Here is an 11,868-nt window from a genome sequence, read left to right on the forward strand (position 1 = left end):
CTAAAATGAACTAACCTGACGTAAACGGTTTGCAGTTAGCAGCAGTAACAGCTTGAACTCAAGGTTAGAACTGTGTATTTTCTACCCCCTCATTACTGGGCTCTTTATACATCAGCTGTCATTACGTCGGTCTGTATGGAGCAATAAGTGGATTGCAACGCTCGCCAGTAGGAATGGGTCCCCCTCCCTCTTGGCACCCATACACAGCAACTTAATAAAGAAAAAATAAAAGCGCAGGTATTTTTACTAGGGATCACATCCGTTAGTCTCTCCTAGTCAACCTAGGATACAACAATTCCTGTGCTTTAGGATAAAAATGGGAAATTGGGGGCGTCAAGGTGGATTTTCATTTATTTTGCTTGCTCAGGCGACAGCCTGAACACAGAAAAAAAAACAGGTTCTCCAGTGAAGGGGGCACATTAAGGCTATGTAACATTTCCATGAGTACTCAAGCCCACTCACGCTGAACGCAGCTGTGGCTGTTAGAGGGAACGGGCTGGGGAACCTGGCACAACACAACACCCTAAACAACCTATTCCCTGTCTTAAACTGTCACCTGTGGTCTCTAGCCTGCTCTGCTGCCTTTATCCATCAACTCAAGAAGCTCAACTGAGGCAAAACTTCATATCCTAAATCCAGAAGTCACGTCTCTCACTGGTGAGCAGCAAGGGTCTGTCTGCATTAGGCAGCAAAAGGGAAATCCTACTGAAAACGTTCTCATGGAAAAAGGGTACGAGCAAGAGGAGAGGTTCACTCCGGCAGGAATTATAGCTCGCCCTTCTCCGAGTGCCATAGCAGGTCTAGAATTTATACTTCCCCAGCCACAGTCCCGTTGTCACTGCCCACTGGAGCCTCACAGCACGTCTTTGGCTCAATGTTTCCCACCCAGTGTTGACGCCACTATCATGTCTGCAAGAGGCAGAGTACAGCCATGCTTAGAAAGACAAAAAAAAATTTGCTTCTCCTTGTTGAATCCATTATTAATTCATTTCTTTCCACATTTGTCCCAGAGCTTGGGGCATCATAGGTTGCTTTTCCTCCAAGGATTCCCAAAGGGGAATTGCCACCGTAGCCTGAAGCTCCAGCCTGGAGAAAGAGGGTTCCGCAAAACATCGGCACAGGCACTGAGGGACAGAGCAGCCTCTCCAGGGGATCTTGGGGCAGAGGAGGGAGGAGGAAACAGACATCAAAATCCCATCCCTGCTTCTAATTACCATTGCTACAAACACAAAGAGATGGGATTAGGGAAGCACATTATGTGGGATTCTGTTGAAGCTGCACTTATCCATGCGTTTTCAAGCCCTATGGGAAGTTTAGCTAAAGAGAACAGAGTAATAGTTGTCTCCCCCCCCCCCCCCCCCCCCAATTCTCCCTTGAAGTTGGGCTAACGAAGGGCCACATGGTTTCTCTCTTTTGGAGCTCTGCAGTATAAAGAATGCTACGTACAACCCCCCCCCCAAATCTAAGAACGTGTTAAATTGCACATGACTTTCAAAAATGAGAGTAAAGAAGGAAGAGCTAGGGAATCAGCTACTTAGAAAAATTTGTTAACATCCTTGCAGATTTATAGAGCAGTGTGCTGCTCCAGAATATAGATGTATTCTGTTTGAATGGTAAGGCTGGCAGGTGCCATTAAGGCTGTGGGAGATGTTAACGACATGCTAAGGAGGATTATATGTTGCTCAAGACTCAAGAGATACAAACTCTCTCCCTGTTACTGACCTTGGAAAAGTCAATTGATTTGCCAACCTCTAACTCTCCGTTTTTCTCTGTCTGGGTTGCAGCCTCTCCTGGGTAAAGTCTCTTTTTGTAGCTGTAATCAAGCAGTAACTATACTGAGGTGCAATTTCATTTTTTCCACCTCTCCTCCAACTAGATGAACAGTTAAGGTGAAATATTATACTCTTAATTCTTCGTGAATGGATTCAAACTGTGGAGTGTTATGAGAATTACAAATGTAGCTTGAAAATTAATTTAATATCTGGAGCAACACCTTTAAAACTCAATATACTAAACTTTTTTTCCAAAAAGTACCAGCTATGGTGGTAGGATATGGACTGCTATCACTGCCTGAAAAAGAATGCATGTGTTGTTAAGAAAAATAAGACTTGCTCAAGCAGCTTTCATATTGCTCAAGCATATTTCACATTTCCATTGTCATACTGCTCATATTGCTGCATGGAGCAGCTCCTTCTCTCTGCAGCCCAAGCTACAATAATTTCTTTCCTCTTGCTTGTCTCCTCATGCTTCCATGCCCTTTGCTCCTTGCAGCAGGACACTGGGCCATCAAAACTTACTGTAGAGAACTAATATTTTTGCCTTTTCCCTCTTCAAAGCACTCAAATCCTACTCAAATAACCTTCATTCACAGACTCAGGAATTTAGGCTATCTTCAACATTCCTATAACAAGTACTCTATAAAATGGGCTTTAAAAAAAAAAAAAAACAAACTACTGTAAGCTTTTTAACTCCTCTTACCTTCCTTGTAACCTTGCAAGGAGCACCTGGGGCATTCAGCCACGGTTACATTCTGGAGAACCCTTTAGCAGCCCCATAACCCACCCCATCACACATTGCCACGTTATCAAGAATTCAAGCTCTGCATAATTTGAGCCACCCTGCCAGCAGGAGGAGGCTTAAACACCTGTATAAATTGAAGCAGTTTGATAAACTTTTGATGGTCTGAAAAAGTAACCACCACCACCTTTTTACATTTGTTTAGTACCCAGACCTACAGCACGGCCATTGCCGCACACGTCAGGCAGCAACATGTTGCTTGAGATTTTGACACTTGATCAATTAGACATCAAAAACACAGTGTAGTACAGGCATCTCTCCTGCCCAAAAAACAAATTAGGTGTAGCGCTGACAACTGTACCTAGCTCAGCATCACATTTACACCCAGAAGCCCCATGTCCTGATAAAAACATGGACCAAACCTAAACCCTAGCCCTTGCCCAGCCACCACGCTGAGCCAGGGATGGGGTCCCAAGCCGGCAGCTCAACCCCACCAGGCAGGGACAAGCGTGATCTACAGGGCTCCGCTTTGACCCTAGGCCCTACAGCGCTTTTCTAGCAGGTAAGCAGGAGCACCATCACATTTTTCTTCTGGATCTTTCCTCCTGGACCTGCCCCATAGCAATTTTACTCTAGCAAGTACCCATTCCCTATACTCTTAGGAGAAGGGTCTGTCCCACTGCCTACCTTTCCAGGGAACACCAGCACCTCTACCCCCAGGATGCTCAAAGCCCCTACAGCTGCTAGCACTTTTAATAAGAGCCCCTTGTTTAGCCCTGGTTAAGCAAACCTGATTGAATTGATTACAGCCAGGAAGCTCCTTGTCTGGGCTAGGACCACCCCAGCGAGCAGCGCAGATGACCTGTAAGAAATAATGCCACTGCATTGTGGGTCATTGCTGCCACAGATAAAGAATATCTTAATTTTTTCTATTTTATTTTTGGCCTGGTGTGTTCAAACATAAACCAAAGATCTGAAAAACTTCAGCCATATGTCATCATTTGGATTAGGCTCAAGAAAGTGTTACCTCTTGATTGCATCTTCTGCTTTCCATTCAACTCACCTGGCTCTCGTCCCCTTAGAGTATTGTGTTTCCCTCCTGATGAAGGCTTAGTGCGGGGAGGTACAAAAGCAAAGCTGTGGTGAGAGCCAAAACAATTCCACCTCAGAAGAGGGTCAGAGGTTTTTTGTTGATTTTTTTAAAGGACACCAATTCAGAAATCACAAGAGCTAACTAAAGTCATCAGGAGGCTATGTGATATCACCCTTTTTGCTTTACTTCTTGTCCTAAGAAAACCAGACCCAAAATACCTCCTCCTGTCTTCCCATCAAAACGCCAATTGTCAAATCAGTCTCAACCTTCACAAGAGGCAGTGAATAAACTTTTACATATGCAGCCAAAGGATTTACGTTACAACTCATCTCTGAGGCCAGCTTATAAAAAAAATAGTGTCTTCTAAACAATCTTTTTCTCTAAAAATAGCCAGATCCTCAGTCCGGGTCTGTCTTGAACGTAAGGTTGAGTCCTACCCCATTAGAGTGTTAGCCAGACCCTCCCTCCCTCTAGCAGGAGCCTTCCCATCACTCTTACGTTTTATCTATAGGCACCAGCCTCCACTCTTGCAGGCTTCGAATGCAATCAGGGAGGATGCGTAGGGGCTTCTTTCCTGACACTTCATTGTCATAGCGGTGGCAATAGCTGACGAAATAAAAGCCCAGGAGCCATCCTGTTGCAATTCCCGCTCCTGTAGAATAAGCTCTTTGCATTTCCATGTTCAGATGAGATGTGGGTCAAGCACAAATGACTTTGGGACGTATGTGACCTGTACAGCAAGGATCACACTTCTCGCCCTCTTATCTGGAGGCTCCATTCATTACTTGGGCAGTGCCACAGACTGGCCAGGAGCATCGATTCCTGTGCACTGCTCTGGGAACGGGCACGTGATAGCAAAATGGGTACAGGCTCTTGCTACAGAGCCAGAAATACCATTTCAAAGCAGCATCTGGACTTATGCTGAGGATAAATAAGTGGTATTTGGACCGGAGTCAAGGATGGCCATGTGGTTCCTTTCTCTGTACGTGGGAATAGTGTGTTCGTGCCTGGGTCTGCTGGAGAAATAAAGAGCTGTCACAGCCTGCCTATGAGCGGTGGCTATGCGGGGCAGCGTGGGGTGGGTTACCAGTGTGGGATGCCATGTGCCACAGGCAAATAGGGCTGTTTTTTGGGGATCCAGGTGGAGAGAGGGGGGTCAAATGCTCTAAATCTCTCTTAAACCCCACCTGCCCCAATATTCAGGAACTTCCAAACTGGCTGTTCCTGTCTTGTTCATCTCTAATGAAAAGCAGACGTGGTCCTGAGAAAGTTTGAGTTGCTTTTAAGTGTTAGACTCAATTAAACCTTTGCTTTCCTCCGTCAGAGGAAGCCTTGAGCCTTTGCTGTGGTGAAACCTAACTGCAATACTCAGCACCTCACTGGCAGCTGGAGCTTCAGTGAATGTGTTCTTCAGTGGATGGACCCCGAAGAACATATTCACGAGCATTGGTCGAGCAACAGCTGTAATTTAATTTCAGAGGTGTTCATGGTCCTTATGCAAGCATCTGTAGAAGGAAACCCTTGTTGCCAGGATCACCGAAGGCAGAGAAAGCATCGCAACCGCTCCCACAAAACCATTCCTTCTGGTCATAGTACCAAAACTTGAGTATAATTATCCTGAGAGCATCTGGGGGCTTTGAGCAGGACAGTTCAACCATGTGTTATCAAACAACCTTGGCAAGGTTGCACTTACTTTGCTCATCTATCAAATCTGTTGGCGCACACCGGTGAGGCTGCACGGCTGCTTATCATTATTTTGTTTTCCAGTGACTTAGGATGTGACTCGTGTTTGACACTCTTGTTGTCTTCTTTCCCATCCTTTCTGCTCTGTGATAGCACACACCATTAAGTGTATTGCTGTGTTTGCATATTTTTTATTTCTTGCCTTTTAGTCTTGTTAAAGTGCTGTCAGGCATGATACACAACTTACTCATTTCAGCCCAAGACTTTGTTTCGGAGTATTCAAGGATTTGACTAGCTCCTCAGCAACGCCGAGCCGTGGAGCTGCTTGCCAAAGGCTGTTGTAGATGCTAAAAATGTTCATGCTTCACAAAGAGAGTGGAGAAATGTATGGGAAAAACAAATCTATAAGGGGCCATTAAATAAGAGCGTATCGCTGTTTGCTCAGGAAGTCCCCAGCCTGGAGGAAAATTGGAGGCTGTACAGCCATTCATACAATTCCTCAGGCCAAAATCAGATATTTAGGCAAAAATCAGATATTTTGCCACCTAACTGCTGTTTATTCATCATTTCCCATTCACTGTGAGGTAAGTGGCTAATTACCAAGAAAAATCTGGGCATAGCCCTCCTAAAGCCTGTTTGCGAGCCTGCAAAGTATGTATATGTCTAATCCCTGTTAGAATGAGAGGCATGAGTTCAGAAACACACCAACAGCTCCGTTAGCAACAAGAGAAGTTCTACATTCATTACCCAAGACAGACGTGGGCCCATAGTTGGTACCTTGGAAAAATCCCACCTTGCTATTAAACCTGGCTGCTTGCAACATGCAACGAGTTACAAAGCTGAATTACTCAGCTCATGCACTTCTAACGCCTAGCTGCAGCTTGCATTAGCACTTGCATGGAAAACAAGATAATGCCCAGATCTTTGCTTTTTTAAACACATAGAAGTCATCCAACGTGTAAAAGCAGGTTATTGTTTGCATTGGAAAATGGCTGGTGGTAAAAGCAAGGAGAAAAATTATACAAGCGAGTCATCATGGGGTAGCTTCAGCTACTGCTGCTGTGCCCAGGGTCAGACTTGGGCAGCAAATAATAAAATGAAAATAGCCAGGTCATTGCTGTCAGGTAGCTCCGACCAAGGACCCCTCAACACGGTGAGTCTTTCTGTGAAAACAGAAGGGAAATTACAGCTGGCACTGCCAGCCCATGCTGATGGCTGTTGCCTACCTCGCCCACTCCCATCGCTTCTTCATTTTAGGATGTATGGGATGAGGGTTTCCTATGGGTGAACGGGCCAGGGGACGAATATCCTCACTCCAAGCTTCAACGTGACGGTTTCTCTTGGGTGGGTATGTAAGTGAGGTCCGACTGACGAAGGGTAGGAAGATAGAGGGGGGTCTGATAGCACAGGAAGGCTTGCCAGCAGCCCAACACATCCCCATTAAAGTGGTTCTACCTTTTTGCAGATTTTTGGTAGCATATTTTTTATCTAATACTAATAGGAAAAATGATATTATTAGAGCTTTGTTGTTCTGGCTGCTATATGAAACATTAAAAAATGGTGTCTGTCTCAGCTCACAGTGTCTACTGACTTATAGGTCCTGCATCACAGCTAACTGATGCAGTTTGGGTTCAGATTTATAACTGCTCATCATTTCCAAAGTAATACTCAGGCAGACTTTACAAGGCTGCATATGCTCTCTCCCACGATGCTGTTTTCAATCTGCATGGTGCTCTGCAGTTTTGGAAGAATAGCTTGGCCGTGATTCAAGGGGAGAAACACCCAGTTGCATTGGCGTGGGAATAGCTTGCAATGGATCATCATGACTTTGGATGCAGGCTGTAAATTTAGCTGTACAGGAGCCAGAAGTCTGGTCCTCAGTGACATTCCAAGGCCCTTTAAGCAAGGCAGGGACCAAGGCTGGGTGTGAATGCCCTCATCCTTCTCCTGCTGACCCCTTTACACCATGAAAGCTAAGATACCTCACTTTGCTATTTTATTACAACACTAACTGAATCAGCCTCTTGTGGATCCCACAGCTTGGTTGCTTGTCTGGAAATGCATTGCTGGGATTCAAGACGCCAGGCAATAGAAATGCTCCGTGAACATCCAGATGAAACGTGCTTGACTCAGCAGAAAGGATTCAAAGCAATTTTCCCCTCCTGCCGACGCCTCCTGCGCTGCTGTAAGAGTTCAGGGAGAGCTGCTCCGCACCGTGGGCTGCTCTTCCCGAGGCTGCAAAAAGCCCTGAGCAAGGGGCAGGTGATGGAGCTGGGGGAAACTCACAGCTCCAGCTCGGGTTTTCAATACCCCCCAAAAAAATTAGGACAGGGAAGAATTTATCATCAGGTATGTTAACTCAGAAAGTAATATTGCAGGGGGCTAGTCTATACCACGTGGCTTTAAAATAATTATGCCGTGTGGCTCCCAGGCTGGGAATTTTGCGTGGATGTGCTTCAGTTTAAATACCTTCAAGAAGCTGTTGGGGTGGAAAACAAATGCCAGGAGGAAATGTGTGCAGAGTCGGAGAGCCTGCCTGCACCCTACCCCACGCTGCCTTGACAAGAGCCCCCGCGCCGGGGCAGAGACCTGGGCACAGATTTCATACCGCAGAGAACCCTTTGCTAGCTAGAAAGCAAATTACTCTTTCTCTAAAGTTTTCCAGGAAAACTATTACTTGGAAAAGGAATTCAAGTGTTTGGGTGATTTTTTTGTTTGTTTTGCTTCAGAACATGGTCTGGGGAAGGGGACAAACTTCACAAGTTTTCTGCAGGGCAAAAACCCCATTTCAGAGGATTTGGAGAAAATCCTGCTCCTTGCCTCAGTCTCCCTGCATGATTTTGTTCCCCAATTTCTCCATCTCTCTACTTCCCAGCCATCATTCAGGGATGTAAACGATACCATTTCCCATCCTCATTATTTCTGGTTACTGGAGACAAGAACTTAGGAGAAAGAAATCTGTACGTTGTTGACAGTGCCTATCAAAACAGGGCCTCATACACTATTGTAATGTAAACTACTGTAAGAGTTCATAAAATATTACTTAGTATAAATAATAAAAAGTAATATTTATAGCATTTTAATGTTGAGAGCTTCCCACAGCTGCTTTATCCACCCCTGAAAAAGCATCTATAATCTAATTTTTACGGCGGATGGGAATTATGGTCCGGTACAGCTGGGATTTCCAGACCGTGTTCCCTACAGCCAGAGGTTTTTCTTCTCCAAGTCTGAGTGCTGCGGGACACCGCACACGCAGCAAAGATCAGACCCCCGTGAGCAGCTCCACAGCGGGTTCAGACATTTCCCCAACTCCTGAGCATCCCGGGAGAGGAGCAGCCACCCCTTTGGGGCCGGCTGTTCATTACAGATGCTCGCGTTATATCCTTTGCTACGTCCCTCGCGCGCTGGTGATGTTAATTGCCTTTGCCAGGCGAATTTCGGCCACCTGAGCGGAGCTGGGGGTGCGATAAAACACGACCCCGCGATTTCGGCACCGAGCCCGCCAGCCCCGATAGCCCAATTTTGATCCCAAAACCTGGGCGGCACATCTGGGTATCGAATTCCTCACCACTACGGTCCGGCAATTCCCTTTTCCATATGGCCCCCCAGGCTGCCACCATATTTTTGCAGTGAAGCGGGATGGATTTTAGCAAATCCCACCCCAAAATCCAGCTTTGAGGACTTGCAGAAAGCGCCGCGGCGGGTGCAGCGGGAGGCCCCGGGATTAATCTGCAGCAGGGCAAAGCCCTCCGTGAGGCGGATTAGTTAGGTCAGCAATTAAACGTTGGCGCTTACGCTGCCGGCAGCGCGCAGGAAAAACCCAGCGCTCAAGGACGAAATGCAGTTCCTCCTTAAAGGCTGCGGCCGCTCCGAAATGCTGCATCTATCGGCTGGGAGTGTTTCTGGGACCATAAACAAGCCGGCTGTGTCACGGCTGGCTAAATATAGTGCAGCCCGGGTTGCCTTCACGCTGCCTGTGCCATCTGAATTACTGGGTACGCTGATTTTTTAATTTTTTTTTTTTTTTTTTCCTCAGGGAAGGCTATGACTAAGAGAAATCCACAGTTGAAGGGTATCAGAAGATGGAGGCTCTAGTCCAAATACAGGAGGTGAATAAAGTCTGTAGTTTGCAGACCTGGGGGCCTGTCCAAAATATTCCTCGCCCTCCTCTTCCTCCCTCTCCTCCTCCTCCTCTTCTCCTTGGCAGTATCCAGAACAAGACTATAGTAACGACAGCCACAAATACATCGGCGAGACATTAAATATGTCCTGATTTAAAGTCGCAGTGCTCCCGAGGTGATGCCGAGGGGGATAAACACCTACCTGAAGCAGCGGTGCCATGGGGAGCAGACAGCCCCGATGGCTGCCCCGTCCCTGCCGTCCCCCCCACGGGAGCACCCGGCTGGGGTTGTCTCAGCAAGACCGAAGCAAAGGCAAGGATGTGTGCATTTAGCTATATATATTTTTTTTCGCTTTTCTGGCCTGAAGTAGGGTTTTTAAAGGGAATGCAGCGCTCTGTTTGCCTCAGCATAATAAAATGGGGGGGGGGGGTTGAAGGTCAGCTTCACAGTGGATGCGCTGCAAAAGGCTGGATATCAATATTTCATAGCAGCATTTATATACTCACAAATACACCTAATTACCCTTCCTGCAGGAAGTATAGCTATGTTCAGATATAAGCTACAATTATTATCTCAAGCCTGAAAATCACTTCATTTCTCTTCACTGAGGGTAATATGCCCAAATGGCTTTCACAGTCCTAAAATGCACAAACACCTATTTTGGGGTGCAAGAAGAGATGCTCACATTCTGCGTGGAGTTACTGAGGTATCCGGAGCAGGAGGCAGCTGGAGGTTATTAAATGCTATATCCCCAGGTATACACTGCCAAATCTCAGCGCCTTAACTTGCCATCAGACAGCAGTATGTGCTACCCCGCCGAGAGAAGCAGTTTTCGGTGCAATACCTTCCCTCAAACCTATTATATAACGAGGCTTTACGGCAGGAATTTTTTATTTTTTTTTTGCTTTACCCCGAGCTGCAGGATCCGAGCGTGCCTTCCCAATGATTACTCAGCACAAATTCGCCGTAAACAACATCCCCTGTTTGATCGTGCACCCTCTCGCTCTTTTGCCATCGCGCCCCGCTCGCGGCTAAGCTTTCCTTACCTTGCTTTTCAGATGCTCGCATCCTTCTCTCCCGGCTCCTGCGGCAGAGCGACGGGGAGCCTGGCTGCGCTCCCGCACACCGGCTTTCCGCTCGTCATTCGGCGGCAGTCCCGGGTCACGGGGCGACGGCCACGGGCTGGGGCACTGCTGCCTGGGAACGGCGCGCCGGGTTATATTTGGGATTACGGAGACTCAGGAAAGGATGAGGATGGAGACAGACATATCACATCTTCTAAAATGTGGCATGGAGTGGGATCTGGAGCCTGCAGGTCTGATCCATCAAGTGCAAACCTAAGCAATCTTTTTTTCTTTTTTTTTATCTTCCCCTGATTTTTTTGCTTTTTGGAGAAGGTTAAATCCTTTGGAGGGATGCAGCGTGTCAAAGCTTTGCAGAGCCGGGAACGGGGCGGCGTGCTGCTCGAGACACACCTGGGGCACTTCCCTGGGTAGGCTAGCACTAGCCGATGCTATAAACACGCTATTAATTGCCCCCAAATCTTTATCCAACGTAACTACTGATGTGACGGGGTTACGAGCTATCAGAGCCATTTCTTCCAAGCAGCCATCGGTAATTCTGGTTAGCTTCCTTGGGTATCCCCCATCCCGAACGTATCGGAGCATCCCAGAAGCTTTAATCTCTCCGCACAGCGCCCAGGGGAAGGAGAACAGCGTAATGACTGATGGGGAAACAACGGAGGAGTTCAAGGCACAGGTCCCCGGGTCAGATACGCCAAAGGACAAGTTAAAATAACTGGGCTGTAAATACACAGCGTGGCATGCGGAAAGCAAATAAAGAATAACATACTGCAAACCTTACACGAAGGGATCGGTATTGCACAATATGCGCAAATAGAAGAGGAAGGTGGGGATTTTAATGCTTTCAGCGTTGTTCTGAAATTCAAGGGAATATTTAGCAGCCCCGCAGGCAGGGACACACGGGCCGCTTTGTTTGCATCCCCCAGCTGTGCCGGGATTGGGTCCGTGTCCCCCGCAGCTGGGGAGAAGCCCCCCCAAGTTGGGGCGGCCGGAGGCAACCCAGTGCACGCTGCAGGTCAGGCTGTAGGGATGGGGACACCGACCCTTGTGCCACCCCAGATCCCCCAGGGAAAGCCAAGGCTTTGGTCTCAGCTTGATTTTGGCCCTCCTTGCATATTCCTCTGCTTTTTGACCTCCAAACTTTTGGTTTTAGACCGAGTCGACTTTCTAGCTGACGTAGCTCTTTTCTCCTCCTTGTATTTATCTGCCCGTGCACCCTCAGAGTTGCACATGGGCAATACGTCCCTTTTCCGCCTCCGGATTGCCACAACCCCAAAACCCCGGCATCACCCGCACCCCTCCCGCCGGGTTCGGCTCCTTTGGCCACGGATGCCGAGGCCCACCCTCAGCCCTGCCTCTGCTTTCTCGCCTC

At 47.4% G+C, this 11,868-nt stretch overlaps 1 protein-coding gene across 2 annotated transcripts in view; it reads right to left on the bottom strand.

The window, feature by feature from the left end:
- The window catches only part of DNAJC6 (DnaJ heat shock protein family (Hsp40) member C6), a 51,592-nt gene extending 40,899 nt beyond the window's left edge, over positions 1-10,693 (bottom strand). Inside the window, exon 1 of one of the 2 annotated variants that reach the window (XM_069788496.1) lies at positions 10,461-10,693. The gene's annotated coding sequence lies outside the window, so the exon portion shown is untranslated. The remainder of the gene's footprint in view (positions 1-10,460) is intronic. The other variant, XM_069788497.1, reaches the window with a different exon arrangement.
- Positions 10,694-11,868: the final 1,175 nt, after the last annotated feature.

Source organism: Haliaeetus albicilla, chromosome 8 (assembly GCF_947461875.1).
Source record: "Haliaeetus albicilla chromosome 8, bHalAlb1.1, whole genome shotgun sequence".
In the NCBI taxonomy this organism is placed as follows: domain Eukaryota; kingdom Metazoa; phylum Chordata; class Aves; order Accipitriformes; family Accipitridae; genus Haliaeetus; species Haliaeetus albicilla.